A 20,149-nucleotide genomic window follows, 5' to 3' on the forward strand; every position below is an offset into this window, starting at 1 on the left:
ATTATTATTTTTTTGTATACAAGATCGAGGCTCGTGAAGGAGCGAACATTTATCACACAGAAAGACAAACCGACAAACCGACACATAACCGACAAACCGACACATAAAACAAAAAGCATCGGGAGCGGTAGACAAGATGGGGAGAGAGGGGGAAGGACACAAACACAACATTTGAGAGCAGGAACCGAGAGACATGGAGACATCGAGAGATCTGTGGGAGGGAGAGGGCTTTGGGGGGGAGGCATGGGAAAGGGGGTGGGAGAGGCATAAAACATATGGACACTGCCAGGACTACCAGGAAAGAAGTTGGAATTACAAACAAGGTGGACACACACTTTGGACACAAACACACACTTTCTCTGGTGAGAAAAGCGGCGCCATTGTTGGTACCAAGTTGGTACCCAGAGTATCCTGAAAGTGACAGCACTTCTGCCAAGCTCAATGGCTGGATTAAGTGTATGGCTTGTCAGGTTGTCCTTGTGAGTGTGTGTGTGTGTGTGTGTGTGTGTGTGTGTCAGCTCAATGACGAGCCTTAGCCGAAGTAAAAAAAGGGATAACACAAAATAAATAATAAATATAAACTCATTTATCTCCGCAAGAATGGCATAAGATAACATATACAAGGGTGAGGGTATCAAAGAGTTGCTAATGTCTGTTGGAGCAAAGTTATTCCTCATATTTTATGTAAATACACTGAAGTGATTGAAAGCATTAGCGACTTAAATTGTTAAATTATAATTTTAAAATCCACCAAACAGAGACCTCAATACACGGTATAAAGCAAATAAACACTTCTAGGAATTTCAGGGAAGAAGTTGGAGATTGAAAGAGGTGGATTTGGGTTGTTTTAATGGGGGTAGAAAAGATCAAGGTTTTGGATGGGGGAAGATAAGAGATGGTGGTGAACAGCTGTTTTAAAGACCTGGAGGGTGGAGTGGGATTGAAGAGAGTGAGAGAGTTTGTTCCAGAGGCAGGAGAAAAGAGGAATGAAGGAGTGAAGGTGAGCAGAGAGTCTTGATTTTGGCAGTTTAACCATCAGAGGGTTGCAGGCAGATATTGTGCGACCTGTAGGAATATTTGGGGGACAGAGCACAGATAGAGCTGGGGGAGCAAGGCTGGAGAGGAGTCGGTAGAAGACGGAAAGACCACCAACCTGCCTGCGGTGAGTGAGTGAAAGGCCCTCGGAGTTAGCTTCATCGCGGGAGATTCCAATGATTCTGAATGCTTTGGTTTCAACAGCGTGAAGACGAGCTAGGTGTGAGGCAGGAGCACCAGCTCAGAGGGGAGAGCAGTATTCCATCGAGTTGTGGATGAAAGCCTTGTATGTGGTGAGGAGCTCAGGTGTGCCAAGGAAGGACTTCGCACGACGGAGGATGCCCTGTCGGCTTTGGAGGCCAGCTTGGAAATGTGGTTTTCCCAAGAAATATCATGGCAGATAGTAAGACCCAAAGTTCGGGAAGTTCTTCCCAACACTGTTGCAGAAGTTCCCACAAATGCGTTGCACTTGTAGGTTGCTTTGCTTTCACCCTTCTGTCCAGTTCATCCCAAACCAGCTCGATGGGTTTGAGTCTGGAGACTGTGCTGGCCATTCCATGATTTGAAGCCGACCGTCTTGTTCTTTTCCTCGGAGGTAGTTTTGACCTAGCCTGGAGGTGTGTTTAGGGTCATTACCTTGCTGTAGCATGAACCTCTGACCAACTAGGCGTATACAATAACAACAACAGCAACAACAGCTTCAAAAAGGGGACCAAAAAACAACAACAACCACGGTCCCCGAAAAGGCCAACCCCCGCTTTGCGGGGAAAAATGGCCTCTAAACGGTGGTTATAGTAAGACCCAAAAGCTTGAGTGACAGAACTTCTTCGAGAGGATTGTTGAGAAAGTAGATGTGAGGGTTTTTTCCAGATGGCCTGTAAGGAGAGACATAGTAAGAGTGTGAGATTTGTCAGGATTGAAAGACATGTTCCATTTGTTTGCCCAGTCTGTGATTTTGTCCATGTCTGCAGAGAGTGAGGAAGCTGCAGACTGCCGATCTGAGGGATGAGATATGGAGCGGCAGAGAGTGGAGTCATCAGCAAAAAATAGAGGGGATTTTCCAGAGAGTCGGAGAGATCATTAATGAAAACTAGAAAAATCACAGGGCCCAGAACACTGCCTTGGGGAACTCCAGCCTGAACAGGAAGAGGAGATGAGAGAACCCCATTCAGGGCCACACGTTGTGTTGTGAAAGTAGAGCCAGAGATCTCTCAGGAAAGGAGGCTTTATTGCAATCGACCAGGTACATCTATACATAACAGAAGATCATAACATTAGTCTACATGATACAAACAAAGCATCCCAATACATTTAAAATGAGGAAAACTACTAAGCAGCAAATTAATAACTCTTACCTAGCTCTCAACGAGTCACAGCAGCAAATATGGCAGTCTCCCACTCTCACAGCTGCTTACATATGCAAAAATGCCTATCTCCGCAAGGACCGCCCCAGCCAGACAGTTATGTGTATCACACCAGCAACTGGCTTTTTGTCGTCCGATTCATCACACGTTGACTGCGACCAGAGTGGAAGTCGGCAAGCCATGTGTGGAGTTTTCCATGGATATCATAAGAGGAGAGTTTGGCAAGCAGGGCAGGGTGCCAGACCGTATCGAAGGCACGAGATATGTCAAGGGAGACGGCTTTGATTTCCTGTTTGGCATTGAGGACCTCCATCCATTGTTGGGACAGCAGAAGCAACATGTCCAGAGTAGAATGACCTGGTCTGAATCCAAATTGATGATCAGAGATCAAGCCATTGGAGAAGAGGAAGGATTTGATATCCGAAGCAATGATGGATTCCATGACTTTGCTGATAATTGGGAGCAGGCTGATTGGTCTGTAGTTGCAAGGATCTGTTTTTGCACCTTTTTTGTGTAAAGCGGTAATGTTTGCTGATTTCCAAGATGCTGGCAGATGACCTTGAGCAAAAGAGAAGGTGAAAAGAACAGAGAGAGGGTGAGATAGAGCGGCAGAGCAGGATTTTAGGACCCGTGGGCTGATGCCGCCTGGTCCAGTTGCAAGAATCAGAGTCGAGGTTTGACAGAAACTTCTCCACCTTGTCAGGTGAGACGGACACAGAGTCCAGGAGCAGCTGGGTACGACTGGGTACGGTGGGTACAGAGGGAGATGGGTTCGGGGCACAATTTTTGAGGCATTCAGCTTTTTCATGTGTGGAGTCAGCTGTGTAGCCGTTTCAGGTAAGGGAGGGGATGGAAGGGGAACAAACACCAGAAACAGATTTGACCAGATGCCACCAAGATTTGGAAGAGGGAGACAGGTTTGAGAGTTCAGTCTTGAGAGTAGAGAGATGGTGTTTCCTGGCTCTCCTGAGGGTAGACACACACTTGTTTCCAAGCTTTGTGAAAGGAAATGAGATTGCCTTCAGTTGTATTAGCCTTCCATGAGGTGAACGCAAGTTGTTTCAGGGTAACTGCCTCACCACAAGATTCCGTGTACCATGGACGGGAGGAAGGGACAACTGAAGACGAGATGGGATAAATCTGTGCATGAGAGAGCAGTTTACTTTGGAAGAATTCCCAGGATGAGTTAGTTAATGTGTATAACAGTTCTTGCACGTGTTTTTTTTAATACATGGCATAAGGTTTGTAATGGAGCTGACTCAAGCGCACACACACAAACACACACACAAACAGACACACATACATCACACACATAGACATACACACACATAGACATACACACACATACACACACACACACACACACACACACACACACACACACACACACACACACGTTCACCTTGTCGTAGACACATCTAAGAAGAAAGATAAATTAATCGTAAAAGACATCAAAGCACGTAGCAAAAACATATAAAAAGAAAAAACATGGGCCCAAAATCACACAAAGGCCCAAAACCAAATATAAACACATATAAAACACCCTGGTGATGTACCTGTACCTGCGCCGCTGTTCTCTCCTCCAGCCGCCAGAGAAATTGAGGCGATAAATTGAGCTGATGTAGTGTAGCATCATGTGCAAATTGTCCGCCTCCTGCATTAAATGTCCTTATACTTCCTTATCCAAAGACATAGAAACGCCATTAATGTAAATGAGATATAGGAAGAGACATCTAACACTGCTCTGGTGAACACAATCATTCTAAAGCAGAGAAGAAGAGAAGGTGGCAGGATGGCCTAGACCTGGAGGTACGCACACTCACCTCTATGCTGTCCTTCCTGGGTTTGATTCCAGTTATAAACTGTGAACCAGGTGTTTGAAAGGCAGGGTCATTCATCAATGTGTGTCATTATTTGAGACATGCCTGACCGGATGAGCTTTTCTCGGCGGTGGTTTCGAGACCTGTTGGACATTGAAGAAATATGGAGTTATTGGACTCACGGTGGTTACCTTTTGCATGCGGCCTTGTGGAAGCACTCACTGCCTGACCCCACATCCCGATGTACACCTTTTAGCGGCCTTTGGTGTCTCTCAACTGACATTAATGTAAACTTGTCATAGCTTAAAACCTTGCCCAGATCCTGAAGTACCTCCACCCACAATTTGGGGGCGTACAGGTGCTACGGTTCAGCCGTGAAAGAATAATATACAAAAGGCACAAACAAACAAACAAACAAACAACCCTAACACAAGTACTTGAAAATATTTATAAAAATAATAAGTGTTGTATATCCGGTGTTTCTTGTCCATGTGTGCATACAATTTTGGGTTAGGTTAGCAATGTCCTTCAAGCCTGGTGTTTAAGCCTGGTGTTGGCTTAGCGGTTCGGGTGCCGGCTTGGGATCCTAGGATCCTGGGTTCAAATCCTGGTCGATCGCTGAATTAACGCCAGGGGGGTTGACTCAGCCTGTCATCCTTCCGAGGTCAGCAAATTGAGTACCAGCTTGCTGGGATGAATGATCCCGGTGTGTACCCCAGTTTAGAATAGGTACACCGTGTTGCGGATATGGGATTTGCATCCATCCATATCCGCTTGTAAATATTCCCCTATTTCCTCAATACTTCCCAACTCTCCCCAATCCCCCATTCCCTAGTCCCATTTTCTGTAAACAACACTCTGTAGACCCGACCTCCCCCTATTTCCCCCATTAAATGTCGCACCCAGGTTCACCGCATCTCATGTAAGACAACTATAGGACATCTTGCTAGTTATTCTTAGTCTATGTCAGTTAAGGATTCGTTTCCATTAATTCTGACCCTTCGTTGCACCAGAATGTGATTGTATGGCACCGTTAGGAAGTTTAGGACCTCCCAATACCTCCCCGCAGCTCTTCCTCACAGTTCAGCAACAACAACAACAACAACAACGAACGCAGGGAGTGCGCGTCCTCACGCCGGCTTGGTTGGTAGGGGTGGTGGGAGGGCACCAGGCCTTCCCAACGAGCCGCCATCGGACATGTGCTCGACGGGGTTACCAAACAGGGGCTCCCTGTCGGCTCCTCGTCAAGGGCGGAGCCCGGTAACCCCCGCACCCAATGGAAGCGGCGGACCGGCCCCAGTGGGGCGGAACCAACCAGCCGAGGGCGTGTCACTCCCCGCTGAGCATGCGCAGTGAGAGGGAGGTGACGTCAGATGCGCGCTGAGCTTGGAGCAAGCAAGACCACCTCCGAGCGCTGTGAGACCTCCCTGCATCTTTTGAACCGTGCTTTATCCTGTCCCCGAGCCAAGGTGCACCTTGTGCCATCGACCGACCTGCCCATCCCCGCCATCAATCCCCGTGTGAGTCTACCTTGTCCGTTTGTCCGTGGTCTGTCCGGGAATAGATAAGATTGTATTTAAGTGCCCATCTCTTCTGTGTCTTTACCTCACTCTGCCTTGTAATCTACCCCCTTTTCTCCACCACTGTAATTATACCCTCCTCCGGAGGTCTTGAGAACTGTACCCCTTGCGTCGTTTCATCTATCCCAGTCGTCGTGTCCTTTCCATCATTGATTTAGCATAGCGCGATTTGGCCAATGTCTGGGTGAATCGGGTGAGTGTAAGGGAAGAAAAGGGGAGCAACTGTTCGGCCGCGGTGACCTCCGCTCGGTAAATAACATCAAATCCGCGGTCCGTAACAACTGGTGTCGGGGAGTGAGATACGAGGCCCGAACCAAATTAAAAAAAAAAAAAATCTAGACAAAATTTGGTCAAAATTATAAAGTACCGAAATTGCTTTTGTTTTACAAAAACCCGAATTTTAAAAGTCGCGCTATGGGAGATCAAGACGGCTGGGTTCCGGTAGAGGAGAGTGAGGCAGGGTCGATCCAGGACCAAATTGAGGGACATGAGGAGAGCGAAGCAGTGAGGGCGGCAGGTTCGCAAAATGGCGGCGTTAGGCATGGGGAAGAGGAGCGCGAACAACAGGTCGGCGCCGCGCAGGGGATTGCGGTAGCTGTACCCGTGCCGCCGATGGACATGCAAGTCCTCATGGCGCAAATAGGGGCCCTGTTGGCCCAGAATAGCGAACAATTGGAACAAAGAATGGGCAAGCAATTAAGGGAGGACATGGGGTCCAATAGCGAGAAATTGAGGGAGGACATGGGGGCCCAGATCGGAGGGTTAGGGAGTAGAATAGAGGAATTAGGAAACAAATTTGAGGGACTAGACAACAAATTTGAGGGATTAGACAATAGATTAGGGGAAATACAGGAGGGGTTAACGGGGGTAGAAAACAGAATGGCCGCTCAAGAGAATCAAATGGAAGGGATGAAAAAGGGGTTAGAGGGGTTAGAAAACAGTATGGAAGGCAAATTGAGGGACATGAGGGACCAAGCGGAAAGGGAAGTTAAACAAATGGGGCAGCAGATAGAGGGGGTCAGAATGGGGGTAGAAACTAAATTGGATGCTCACAGGAAGGAAATGGAGCAGATGAGGGTGGCATCTGGGCAGGAGATGCAAGTGATGGGAGGGGAGATCAGAAGAGGTGTGAGTGAGGAGGTCGGAGGAGTGCGCGAGGAGGTGAGGCACTGTGAGGAGCGCATGGAGAAGGAGGTGAGAAAGGGGACTGTAAAATTGCAAGGTGGTATAGAGGAGTTGACGCTGGGAGTGGAACAGCTGACGGAGGGACAAAAAGAACTAACGGAGCAGGTTCAAAGGAACACTGCGGTACTAGGAGGGTTAAAAGCGACACAAAACGACATAAAAAATGACTTGATAGCGACACAGAGGCAATGTCAGATGGTACGTGAGGGACTGACAACGAGGTTGGATGAGGTGACAGAGGTAATGGAGACGAAGGACCGGCAGGTGAGGACGCACATAGAAACGGTCAAGGTGGCCTTAGAGGACGAGCTGGAGGAGAAGCACCGGGAAATAAAAGAGGTGAAGCAGAAATTAGAAGAAGTGGAAGAAGGGGTGAGCGAAATTAAGAAGCGACGGAGAGGGGATAAGAAAGAGATAAAAGAGGAAGTAAAAGAATTGGTCCAAAGTCTGTGTTCGGATCGTGATGATGTGCTCATTAACCGGATGAGGGATTCGCAGGTGATGGAGAAGAAGCGAAGAGAAAGAGGACCCGGTGTAAGTGGTGACCAATATGGTCGTGCGTATGATGCGCCAGGTGATTTAATGAGCTTGGGGGTCGAGATGGACCCGGGTGTTCGTGAGAGGCCGTTGGTGAAGTGTGCGACAGGTCTGGTGTGCGAAAAAGGAGGTGTGCGAGAAAGTCCGACTCTGGGGTGTGTGAGGAAAAAGTGCGCGCCAAGGAGTGAGGGTGCTGTCGAGAGTGAGTCGGTCGTAGCGCGTGTGCGAGGGAGCACATGGAAGCGTGTAGTGAGGAGTGTTACAGAGGATGTAACGGAAGCATGCACGCCTGTGGTGAGTGTTACGGAGGGTGTAAAGGGAGAATGCACGCCTGTGGTGAGTGTTACAGAGGATGTAACGGGAGAGGGTGTGCGAGAAAGGTGTGTAACGGACAGGTGCATGAGGAAAGAGTGCGCTGTCGAGAGTAAGGGTGAGTGCGCTGTCAAGAGTGGTGGTGAAAGTAGTAAGAGTGACACGGAGCGTGAGTTGGTGGTGGCAGGTGAGAGAGGATGTACACCTGGAATGGAAGGATGCACACCTGGAAGGGTAGAGCATGTGTGGGAATGCACACTGGAATTGGTCGTGAGGCACGTGGTTGGGTGTGCGAGTGAGAGCACACCTGTGATTGTCACAGAGGAGGTGACCGAGGAGGGGGCGCGAAGAGGTGTGTTAGTGAGGTGTGCGAGCGACGAATGTGTGCCAAGGTGTTCGGTGGTCAGGTGTGTGACCAAGTCTGTGAGCGGAATGAGTGTACCTGGGTGTGTAAGAGAAGGTGCAATGACCAAGAGCAGGGAGACAGCTGGATGTTTGAGCAAGGAACGGGTAGCGTATGCGTGTAAGCATGCAGGTGAGGCATCGACGGTAACCGGGTTAGCGGTTAGAACGACATTTAGCCGAATCGGGCCCTCGGTGCGCGTCGGGCAGCTTCGCGTGCCGCGAGGACCAGCGGGGATCCGAACCACGGCGGGTTCGAAAGGACCGCCGTACGGGATCCATGCTGGGCCGCGCTTTGAACGGCCGCGTCCGTGCTCCACTAAGCGGAGCGGGCAGTCCGATAGGAAGGGTCGTCATGGCGACCCCTTTTTGTTGAGGCATTCCGGCAGGTCGAGATCGGGCCATGGGATGGCTCCGTGCCGAGATGGTGCGTGGGATCTCGGCCCGGGTAAACCTCCTTCCCTGCACCGAATGCGGGACGTATCCAGCCGCTGGCACCAAACAACCCGCATTCATTGCTCGGCTGTACGAAGCCGAGCTTTAGAAGTGAATTGGCGCACCGAGAGGCATTAGTAAGTAGACTGTAATGACGAGGATAGTGTTTTGGCCCCGAAATTAGAAAAACAAAATTTGATGATTGGCAAAGGATTGGCAGAGTGATGATTGGTAATGGTACAGTGATTGGCAGATGATTGGCAAATTTTTGATTTGTTGAAATTAGATGTGCAAAATTGGTAGTGGGAGATGCCCGATGTGGTGGGATGGCAACTCTGTCATCCCTCACAAAGTGGGGGCAAAGGAGCACTACATTTATGGGGTTGATGGCGGTGAAAACTAGCCCGGGTGGGTTAGGATATATCGTGTGTAGGGATCTAGCGAAGATGACATTAGGTAACGTTAAGGTTAGTTAGTGACTGGTACCTGTAGTGGGGACGTAGTAGCTTAGTGTTTGATAATGACGTGGGAGCGCTGAGTGTAAGGGAAGACGGAGGAGCGCGAGTTTTAGAAGGGAGTAGACAGAGCAGATGATGCAGTGTGAATGGAAGTGCTGGTGAGCAGCTTCAAATGAGGCATTGGTGAGGCAATGCTCCGAGGTGTGTGTGAGTGTACAAGTGATGAATGAGAGAGCATTGCGGATGAGTGTCATGGTGAGTAGTGAGTGTTGTGGATCAGCGTGAATGCGCTTGGGGGAGAGAAGGGTGCAGGCGGCACCAAGTATGAGAGCACAGGTGTGCAAGTACAGGTGTGTGGAATATATGGAGCAGAGAATGAGTGGTGTGAAGAGAGTTGGAGTAAGTGGTACGGAGTGGTGTGCGTGGTGCGAAGGTGTGGATGGGGGAAGAGTGGACCCCCATCACGGATACCCGGGGCGGGTAGTGTAAGTGTTAGGTAGAGGGTATAGGTAAATTGTGGTTGGATATTGGCATCTGTGGTGCAGGTGGAAGAATGATGATTGGATGGGTGCATTAGTGTTGTGGAAATGGCTGGGCGTGTAGCCTGTTAGTGTGTGTAGTTGGTTTGGGCACTCCACCACTGTGAGGATGTCGGCCAGGTGAGGCCGCAGGTGGGCTCTGGGAGCCGGTAGTAGTTGTTGTGGATGGGGCCCGAGGATCCGGAGGACGGACCCGGGTAGCCCAGTGCCAGAGGGCACCGAGTGGGGTGACAGAGCCAGGAGGGGCCTTCCCCAGTTAGTTAGGTTAGGGTGAGGAGCTAGGTAAGCTCGGGTGGCAACTGCAGTGGTGGAGGTGTGCAGGTGGGTAGACCTGCTGGGAGAGCTACACGTCGCAGCCCAGAAATTGTGCAAGGGCACCAGGAGATGAATCGGGGGAGTGAGACCCCAAATTGAGAAGCACCACAGTCTGGTCAATGGGAATTGGTTTTTAGAACCCATAGTGTAAGTTGGCCAATGGATTGGCAGGGAAAGACCCCGGGTAATGTAAAGTTGTTAAAGTCATTTAGGAAATAGTTAGGATTGATGAACCTGTCGCACCATACGCAGCCACTTACCTGAGGTGATGATGATGACTCCACACCTGTGTTTCCTTTGTTTTGTGTTGCAGGAAAGGCGAATTGCTGTTTGGATTTGTGAGACGCATCACGACGTGGATGAGACATTGGGGTGATTCCATCTCTCCCTCCTTAGGAGGGACTGATGATGAATTGGTGATGGCAAATTTTGATGTTGAGTTGGAGATGGCAAATTTTGATGAGAGTTGGAAATGGCAAATTTGATTGGTTAGGAGGGAGAGAAGACGAATTTGGTTTATGGGAGGAACGGGGAAGACAGTAGGGACGTTTGTTGATGTGTAAAGTAGATGTTTATGGGTAGTGTTGTGTTTTGTGGATACAGTAAGGGGTAAGGGAGGGGCAATGTAGGTTACCTGGTGGGGGGGGGGGGGGCGTACGGTAGGAACATACCTGTCTCACCTGGTTCCCATGTGCCCCCAGTGTGCATTACCTTGTATTGCGTGCACTTTTGCGCCCTTACCACCTTACTCACTTGTCTTCTTTTGTCTCCCACCTCCGAGGATCTGGCTTTGGGGCAGAGAGAGAGGAGAGAGAGGTGCTGGCTCCACAGTTGTGGGCCTGTACTTCCGCTGCTTGCTGCCTGGATCGATACACCATACGGACCGCAATTTTTGTGGCTGCCCACAATGGACCGCAGTTCTTTTGCGGTCAAGCACCACCCGTGGATGGACCTGGGTCAACGTGGCACCTATGCCATACAGGTGAACCACTTTTAGTTGGCCCCCTGATGGCCACAATTAAGAAATGGACGCGGTTGGCGCCTTTCTTTATTTCTAAAGAAGCCAGAAGGCCAAGTGCACTCCATGAAGGCAAGACCAGCGGCAGAACATCGGCCGGCTGCGACACCACCGGTGACCATGGACACTTGATGGTGCATTGTTATTGAACACTTTATTGGTGCACTGGATGGTGCTGACTGTGCATTATGGGGTGGTGCTTTTGGTGCTTGGACGGGGTGCTCTGCACATTATTAAAGGCCGTAGGGCCACAGGGCACTCGTGGGTTGGTGTATCGATGCTGGCATGCGTGCTCTCCCTATGCATAACATCTGCATGTGTTCCTCAAAGAACAGGTCCTGGATCGTAGTGTAAATATCAGTGTAGTCTTGTATAAATGATGCTCCCTACCGGCTGTATGTTTAGTTTGAGGATGCTTTCCGCGATTCGGTTATCCTGTGGGTGTGTTTCTGTTAGGAGAAGGGTGCAACGTCGCAGGGGGACATATTTATTATTTACTCATTTGTGAACATCTGTAAAACTGTCGCACTCAGGGTTGAGTTAATAGTAGAGGGAACTACATCTGAGTGTCACACTAAAGTAGGTAAAAATTTATCGGGTCGGGACGCCCCGAGGTCGAGAAGGGTGCAGTGTTGCGGATATGGGATTTGCATCCATCCATATCCGCTTGTAAATATTCCTCTATTTCCTCAATACTTCCCAACTCTCCCCAATCCCCCATTCCCTAGTCCCATTTTCTGTAAACAACACTCTGTAGACCCGACCTCCCCCTATTTCCCCCATTAAATGTCGCACCCAGGTTCACCGCATCTCATGTAAGACAACTATAGGACATCTTGCTAGTTATTCTTAGTCTATGTCAGTTAAGGATTCGTTTCCATTAATTCTGACCCTTCGTTGCACCAGAATGTGATTGTATGGCACCGTTAGGAAGTTTAGGACCTCCCAATACCTCCCCGCAGCTCTTCCTCACAGTTCAGCAGCAACAACAACAACAACAACAACAACAACGAGCGCAGGGAGTGCGCGTCCTCACGCCGGCTTGGTTGGTAGGGGTGGTGGGAGGGCACCAGGCCTTCCCAACGAGCCGCCATCGGACATGTGCTCGACGGGGTTACCAAACAGGGGCTCCCTGTCGGCTCCTCATCAAGGGCGGAGCCCGGTAACCCCCGCACCCAATGGAAGTGGCGGACCGGCCCCAGTGGGGCGGAACCAACCAGCCGAGGGCGTGTCACTCCCCGCTGAGCATGCGCAGTGAGAGGGAGGTGACGTCAGATGCGCACTGAGCTTGGAGCAAGCAAGACCACCTCCGAGCGCTGTGAGACCTCCCTGCATCTTTTGAACCGTGCTTTATCCTGTCCCCGAGCCAAGGTGCACCTTGTGCCATCGACCGACCTGCCCATCCCCGCCATCAATCCCCGTGTGAGTCTACCTTGTCCGTTTGTCCATGGTCTGTCCGGGAATAGATAAGATTGTATTTAAGTTCCCATCTCTTCTGTGTCTTTACCTCACTCTGCCTTGTAATCTACCCCCTTTTCTCCACCACTGTAATTATACCCTCCTCCGGAGGTCTTGAGAACTGTACCCCTTGCGTCGTTTCATCTATCCCAGTCGTCGTGTCCTTTCCATCATTGATTTAGCATAGCGCGATTTGGCCAACGTCTGGGTGAATCGGGTGAGTGTAAGGGAAGAAAAGGGGAGCAACTGTTCGGCCGCGGTGACCTCCGCTCGGTAAATAACATCAAATCCGCGGTCCGTAACAACCGTATCCCTGCGCATCGTAAGAGGCGACCAAGGGTTGGCGTCAGGAAGGGCATCCGGCCATAAAAACATTGCCTCAAACAGGGAACCATGATTGTCATGGGGCCCGCAAGGCTAACCCCCGCTCGAGCGGGGAAAATGGCCTTAAAACGATCATTCATTCATATTCTAAAGGTGGTTATTTTTTTTTATATTCATATTCATTTTAGCAATGTCCTTCAAGGTAGATACCATTACAATTACCTTCTTTCTGTGTCTCATTTTCCTTGGACTGCATAATATTATAAAGGGATCGACGTGTACGGGAACATGCAAAAAGAAAGGGAAGTGGGAGACAAAGTTGTTTATCGGTTTGTGCAGTTGTTTCAGTTCAAGCACGAATGTACGTACATGTAAAAAGGTTAGAGGAATTTAGCAGCTGTAATTTGAACAGGTAGATGGTACATCTGCACAGAGGTGGAGGGAGGTGGGGAAGGAGAAGTTGTGGTGGAAAAATGAGAAGAGTAAAAGTGAGAAAAATTTAGCTTGTTCAACAGATGGTTATATTTTTCATTTAATTCCCAAACAAAGAAGTGTTTTTTTTGTGCAACTTTTAGAAATGCAAATGAAATAGATATATATATACACAGGTTGAACCCCCTAACTTGACTGGGAAGCAAGGCACAGATTGAGTCTCACCCCAGCAATTGCTGCACAACCTGTTAGCAACAAGTGTAGCCTGCTATGCTGACACATTGTCTCTGCCCTGCTCCTCGAAAATTAGGAGGTTTGCAGTCAAGAATATTAAATTTGACTAAAGAAGCACACTAACCCTATGACATGATGCTGACGTCATGCACATAAATTATACCAACACATCACCTCCAAACTATGAGGCATCCGTGTGGTACTCAAGTCTTTGCAGAATGAGATTAAAGCTCTATGGTCACAAATAGACAAAGGCGTAGAGGTCGATCTAGATTTCGCCCTCATTATGGGCCGTATGAGGCCTGTTTTTTTTTTAATAATAAAAAAGGTAAAAAATCAAACATTTAAACAGCCTTGGACGTGCACCTTGACCCCATGGCCAAGGCACGATAACGGTAATGCCGTCATCATCGGGCCTTAATTCTTTGAGAACGATAACGTAAATGCCATCACTGTTACTACAGCTCGATATACCGATATGGTTTCTAACTTCCTCTCCAGAGAATTAAACAGATTTGCAGAAGTGAACCCAATGACGTGGTTTCAGCAAGATGGTGCAACCTCCCACACCACCAGAGTGTCCATGACTACTGTAAGGGCGCTCTTTCCAAAGCATGTCATTTCCAGAAACGGCGATATTCCATGGCCAGCGAGGTCACCAGATTTGACTTCATGTGATTATTTATTGTGGTCATATCTGAAGGACAAACTGTATGTTAACCGTTCACAAACTCTTCATGAACTTAAGTAAAACATCAGACGCGAAATCAATGATATTTACGTGGCCATGTTGCAGAACTTGGCGTCCAAGATTGGAGGAATGTGTCAGACAAAATGGTGCGCATCTCTTCGATGTTATCTTCCACAAATAAATGGCATGTTATGTACTTCACTTTCTTGTAAGAATTTGTTTTGAAATACAACTTTTTATTGCCTTTACACGAGTGTTAAAAATCACCATGTTTCTGGCTCACCCTGTATATACATATATTCCTATAGTTTACTCATCCTACTCAGTTTGTTCCCTTGTATTGAGTAACTCACAAAATTCAAAAGAAGTTTTGGCTTTTTCAAAAATATTTATATTTCACTTCCTGCTTGGCTGGGTGGGGGAATTCTCGTATAACAGAGTACTGGATTAATGTATTCATTGTTTAAACTCTGCTAATTATACCGACAACAATGATCTTAAGGATAAACACATATTTATTTATTTCATCTATACTCCATTTTTGCTGCAAGGTTCCTCAGTCTTCAGACAACATGAACAAGGGGAGAGAGTAAATTTGGACATGTGGAAAGGAAAGCGGAGTAGGTAATCGGGTGCTGCAACAGAGAAGAAGAGCAGGAGGAATGGAGTTTGGAGTGCTTCCCTGCCCTCTAGAGGCAAGAGGGAAGAAAACCAGAGAGGGGAGTTCGGGAAAAGGAAGCGGCAGGCAAACATCAGGCTTTGTTCAGCATTTGTACAAATGTTGTTTGTAAATACACTTGTGGTTGTTTTTGTAACTTTGTGTTCTTGAACTTATTGCATCCCACCAATAGTTTCCCTTATTTGTACTGCACGTTACCATAAGGTGCTAAAAAGGCTACTTTTACAGTTTGGTAGCTTTCACAACTCATCATAGGCATAGATGTCCTCTGATGTTGTACTCGAATAGTGGAATTTATCATCAGTTGTTAAACATCATCTCATGTAGACCTTTACCCAACCTTTACAACCTGACGTCATCCAACCCTCGCTTCCCCGCACCACCATTATTTTGCCTTGTGCTTGAGAATAATGCAGATGGCACAACAGGTGCATCGATAATTCGCTTTCATCATTTTATGGTGGTGTTAAGGTGGACCCTTGTGAACCATTTTTGAGTGCTCCGCGCTTCCTTTTGAGCCATGAAGTCACTTTAAATTAAAAAAATTGGGCTTCAACCTTTAACTTTAACTTGTACGTTGAAGCCCACTATCAGGACAAGACTTTTCAATATCTCACAGCTTATGAACACTGAAAATGATCAGGTAGAATGTGCTAAAATAATTTATTTAATTTCAGCCAATGAAGGGACGCATGGTTAAATTATCAGCATCATGTATTTGCCTTACGCAGAGAGTTGGTGCTGCCCAAGCAGTTACTAGACTACGACCAGACCAGGTTCAAGCACAAATCAGGAGAAAGTCAGGGCAGGAATTTGGAATTTGTTCATGGTGCCAGCGGTTGCTTCCCTACTCTTCGCAAAGGACACCATGGGATTGGTAATGTCCACCAGCTAATGCAGGCAGATGGTATGTCCATTTAATGTCCAAGTATTCAAAACAGTTTCTGCTGTCGTACAATAATACGAATGGTATTATTATTGCCGTTTGAAAGGTCTTTAGCGTGGAAAAAAGATGTCTGAGACGTTCAGATTGCGAGTCAATTCCTTACTAAATCACAACAGTAGAAACTGTCAAAACCCCTGCCGGGAAACCCCGTTAAACCGAAGCTAAAGCGTATTCACATATTACAAAACCAAAGCCAAGATGATACCGCTGCACAGTACTCCCCCTCCTAGTGCATTGATCAGACGGAAGGTACAAACAAAATACATCATGCTGTGGAATAAGAGATGTTGCCTGAACCACATTTAGAGGCCATGTGTTGGCCTTTTTTGGGCACCGTGGTCCCCTTTTTGAAGCAATGTTTTAAGCTGGATGCTCTTCCTGCCGCCAACCCTGTTGGTCACCTCCTGCGACACACAGGGAATTACCAATGAACTGGTACTCAATTTGCCGACCTCGGAGGGATGACTGGCTGAGTCAACCCCCCTGGCGTTAATTCAGCAATCGACCGGGATTCAAGCCCAGGATCCTAGGATCCCAAGCCGGCACCCCAACCGCTAAGCCAACACCAGGCTTCCATGTAAAAATCCATGTAAAATATCCATTCCATGACTGTCCATGTAAAAATAGAAAAGTCATAGCAAAGATAAATAAATGGTGAGCAGCAAAATGTACTCATAAGTATCATACTGGGAAGGGTACATGATGCACAGAGTGAGTCGTATACGATGGTAAGGATATTATTGTCGTAGGTGTCGACCGATTAGTCAGTGGGAGAGTCGGCTCTGGTTCTGTGTCAAGAAAAACTGGCTTCAAGCAATATATGGAGACTGTCTCATGACCACCGTTAATGTCGAGTATGAGGGTCTTGTCGGTGCGTTGTAGAACTTTGTCAGGTCCCTCATAAGGTTGCTGCAAAGGTTTATGGAGAGCGTCACGCCGTATGAATATGTGAGTGCATGTAGAAAATTCCTGGAGAATAAAAACCAGACGCGACGAAGGCATAGGTGTTGGTGTCGCCCGGAGGCCCTGCATGGCCTTATGAAGTTGGTGGCGTCGGGCAAGGTGTCATCGGACGTTGAGAATAATTCTCCTGGGAGATGAAGCGTTGCACTGTACGCTAGCTCTGCAGTGGAGCATCAAAGATTGTCTTTTATAGCAGCTCGCGTACCAAGCATTATCATAGGTACAACGTCCGTCTATCCGTCTGTCCGTGCAGTGCATGCAGTTGGCATGCGCTTTCAGGGAAGACTCGAGTTGGTGGTGGAAATGCTCCACCATGCCATTCGCTGCTGGATGGTAAGCGGTGCTTCACACATGGTCGGCACCCAGGATTCACGTCAGCTCACGAAATAGAGCCGATTCAAACTGGCTACCACAAACCGTCATGATGGTTGATAGCACGCCAAAACATGAAATCCAGATGTGGACATAGGCCCTGGCGATGGTAGGTGTGGTGATGTCAGATATCAGTATGTAGCCTCAGGCCAACAGGTGAAGCAGTCAACACATGTCAGTAAGTAGCGGTGCCCGTTTGAAGGCGGTATGGGACTGACAATATCCACATGGTCCCTGTCAAAACGCCTATCTGGTGATGAAAAGCTACCAAGTGGTGTGACAGTATAATGTTGGATCTTGGAGTATTGGCATCGAAGACATTGCTTGGCCCAATTGTGCACATCCGCATTGATGTGTGGCTAGACTTAGCGCATGGTAATGAGTTAGACTTAGCGCGTGGTAATGAGTTGCTGGGTTGATCAAATACCCGGGTGCGCGAGTGAGTGAAAAGTGTCGAAGACTGTACGATGGAATTCCGCAGGTAGGAAAGGGTGGGATTGTCCCTTGGATGTATCACATACGAGGGTATTATTTGTCCCTGGGAGTGGGACTTTTGCGAAATGTAAGCGAACTGGTGGCAGACTGCAGTGGGTGGAGCTACATGTCCTCCCATTGTGCTGGGGCAAATGCATTAAAATCGATGGTCATTGCGCTGGTTGAAGACAAAGCCAATACCTCGATGTGTGAGAGAAAATTGATGGCAGAGTTCACGATTTCTTTGACGTGCCAGATGTTGGTGGTGAACTGTAAGATATAACCGAGCTGGCGAAGTGTGCGAGGAGAGTGAGCATCCAAATGGGTGGACAGAGCAAAAGTTAAAGGTTTGTGGTCAGCCAGGACAGAGAATTGTCTGGCCTCTTAGAAGTGGCAGAAGTGCTTGATGGCGAGGTAGTTAAAGGTTGTGGTCAGTCAGGACAGAGAATTGTCTGGCCTCTTAGAAGTGGTGGAAGTGCTTGATGGCGAGGTAGTTAAAGGTTGTGGTCAGTCAGGACAGAGAATTGTCTGGCCTCTAAGAAGTTGCGGAAGTGCTTGATGGCGAGGTAGTTAAAGGTTGTGGTCAGTCAGGACGGAGAATTGTCTGGCCTCTTGGAAGTGGCGGAAGTGCTTGATGGCGAGGTAGTTAAAGGTTGTGGTCAGTCAGGACAGAGAATTGTCTGGCCTCTTAGAAGTGGCAGAAGTGCTTGATGGCGAGGTAGTTAAAGGTTGTGGTCAGTCAGGACAGAGAATTGTCTGGCCTCTTAGAAGTGGTGGAAGTGCTTGATGGCGAGGTAGTTAAAGGTTGTGGTCAGTCAGGACAGAGAATTGTCTGGCCTCTAAGAAGTTGCGGAAGTGCTTGATGGCGAGGTAGTTAAAGGTTGTGGTCAGTCAGGACGGAGAATTGTCTGGCCTCTTGGAAGTGGCGGAAGTGCTTGATGCAGAGGTATACGGCGAGTAATTGCCGATCTAAGGCGCTGTACTTGCGCTCTGGTGGTTTCAGCCTTTTAGATAAAAAGGCCATTTGACCCCAGTCAGCATCTCTATGAACTGGTGAAGGGCCTTGCCCACCACCACCTCAGTTGCGTCCACCATCAGGCATGTCGGTGCCTCTGGCTTTGGATGAATCAGGAGTGAGGCATCGGCCAGTGCATCTTTGATGGTGTTGAAAGCTCACAAGGTGGGATCTGCCCATCAGAGCACTTCAGTGTGTTTACCAGCTGTGAGTAACTCGTTCGGCGGCTGCAGTGTTGTGGCTCCGTTTTGAATAAATCGGTGGAAAAATTTGACGAGGCACAAAAATTCTAGCGGTTAGCATTGAGATGAAGGTAATGGGGAATCCCAAATAATTTGCACCTTCTCCTCAATCGGACGATGCCTGAGAGGTTAACTGGTGGTTCACATACTGTATTACGACACCAAAGGCAATACGATATCACTACAAATCCATTTACTTGGATGCAAACCCAATAATCGATTTACTTGGAACAAAAATTTATTCCTTTAATCACAAACTTGCCAATTTGTGAAGAAGTGCGACTTCGAGACTTAATGCGTCGTTGCCAACGCTCCTGCTTTTGGCGGTAATCTACCACTTTTTGTATACTGAACAACCTACCAATTTTATTACCCAACAACAGCGAACCGTCTGTTTTCCGACGTTGGCCTGACGTTGCCTATTGGTTGCAAATGCGACGTCCCATCATCCACTCCAGTGCATCCCTGAATTCCTGCTTCTCCGTCCTAGACCTTCCCGTTTGTGGCTCATATACCGACATAACACACACACAATTTGCCTCTGTACCACCACCCATGCCATAACTATCTTTCTACTACTACATAACTATCTTTCATAACTATTTACCCATTCATAACTATCTCCATCCTTTCCATCTTTCTACCCTGACTACCTGCTTGCTGATCTCCTCCCAAACTATGAATATTATCCCGACGCCATTACCCCTTCCATCTCCACCCGCGTACAACACCTTGGATCGTCCTCCCCCTGTCTTATTTCAATCTGGTCATCTGCACACACAACACTTCGAACCTTCTTCACCACGAACCACAACGTGCCCCGACGAACCACTGCACCTCACCACAGTGAAAATAGTTTTGAAAATATGTCGAGAATATACATTTGAGTACACGGTGAATTATCATTCGCGTGCACACGCGCGTGCACTTGCAGTGAGTGGCGGTGAATTATCATATCGATTTTTACAATAATTTGCACAGCGGTCTACTTACTTCATCTTCCCTTCCCTTACCCCAAACATTTGGTCATGTGCGGTGTAGAAGTTGGAAAATGTATTGAGGTGAAAAGAATGTTCATTTACAATATTTCATTTTAAAGTGCTATAATGTTATACATTTTAATGTTTGACTTCTTCAAATATACATATTTCTTAACAATTACAAACTTTTATTAGTTTTAGACAAAACAGGAAGTAACAATACGGTTTCCGTTTAGACGAACGACAACGTTATCCATCATCATCTTTATCAAGTAAATAGTGGTTGGTTTAATGTTCTAAAGCAAAATTTGTTGTTTACATATTTGTACAAGACATGGG

The 20,149-nt window shown here is 47.7% G+C and overlaps 1 protein-coding gene across 3 annotated transcripts in view; it reads left to right on the forward strand.

Annotated features, from left to right (window-relative positions):
* SRBD1 (S1 RNA binding domain 1) overlaps window positions 1-20,149 on the forward strand; it is a 116,064-nt gene that overhangs the window by 36,273 nt on the left and 59,642 nt on the right. The window contains exon 1 of one of the 3 annotated variants that reach the window (XM_078786889.1): window positions 20,010-20,082. The exons of the other annotated variants lie outside the window; for them this stretch is intronic. The gene's annotated coding sequence lies outside the window, so the exon portion shown is untranslated. Of the gene's footprint in view, window positions 1-20,009; window positions 20,083-20,149 lie in introns of those variants that run through there. 3 annotated transcript variants of the gene reach the window in all.

This window comes from Myxine glutinosa, chromosome 11 (genome assembly GCF_964187855.1).
Source record: "Myxine glutinosa chromosome 11, kmMyxGlut1.1, whole genome shotgun sequence".
Lineage (NCBI taxonomy): Eukaryota > Metazoa > Chordata > Myxini > Myxiniformes > Myxinidae > Myxine > Myxine glutinosa.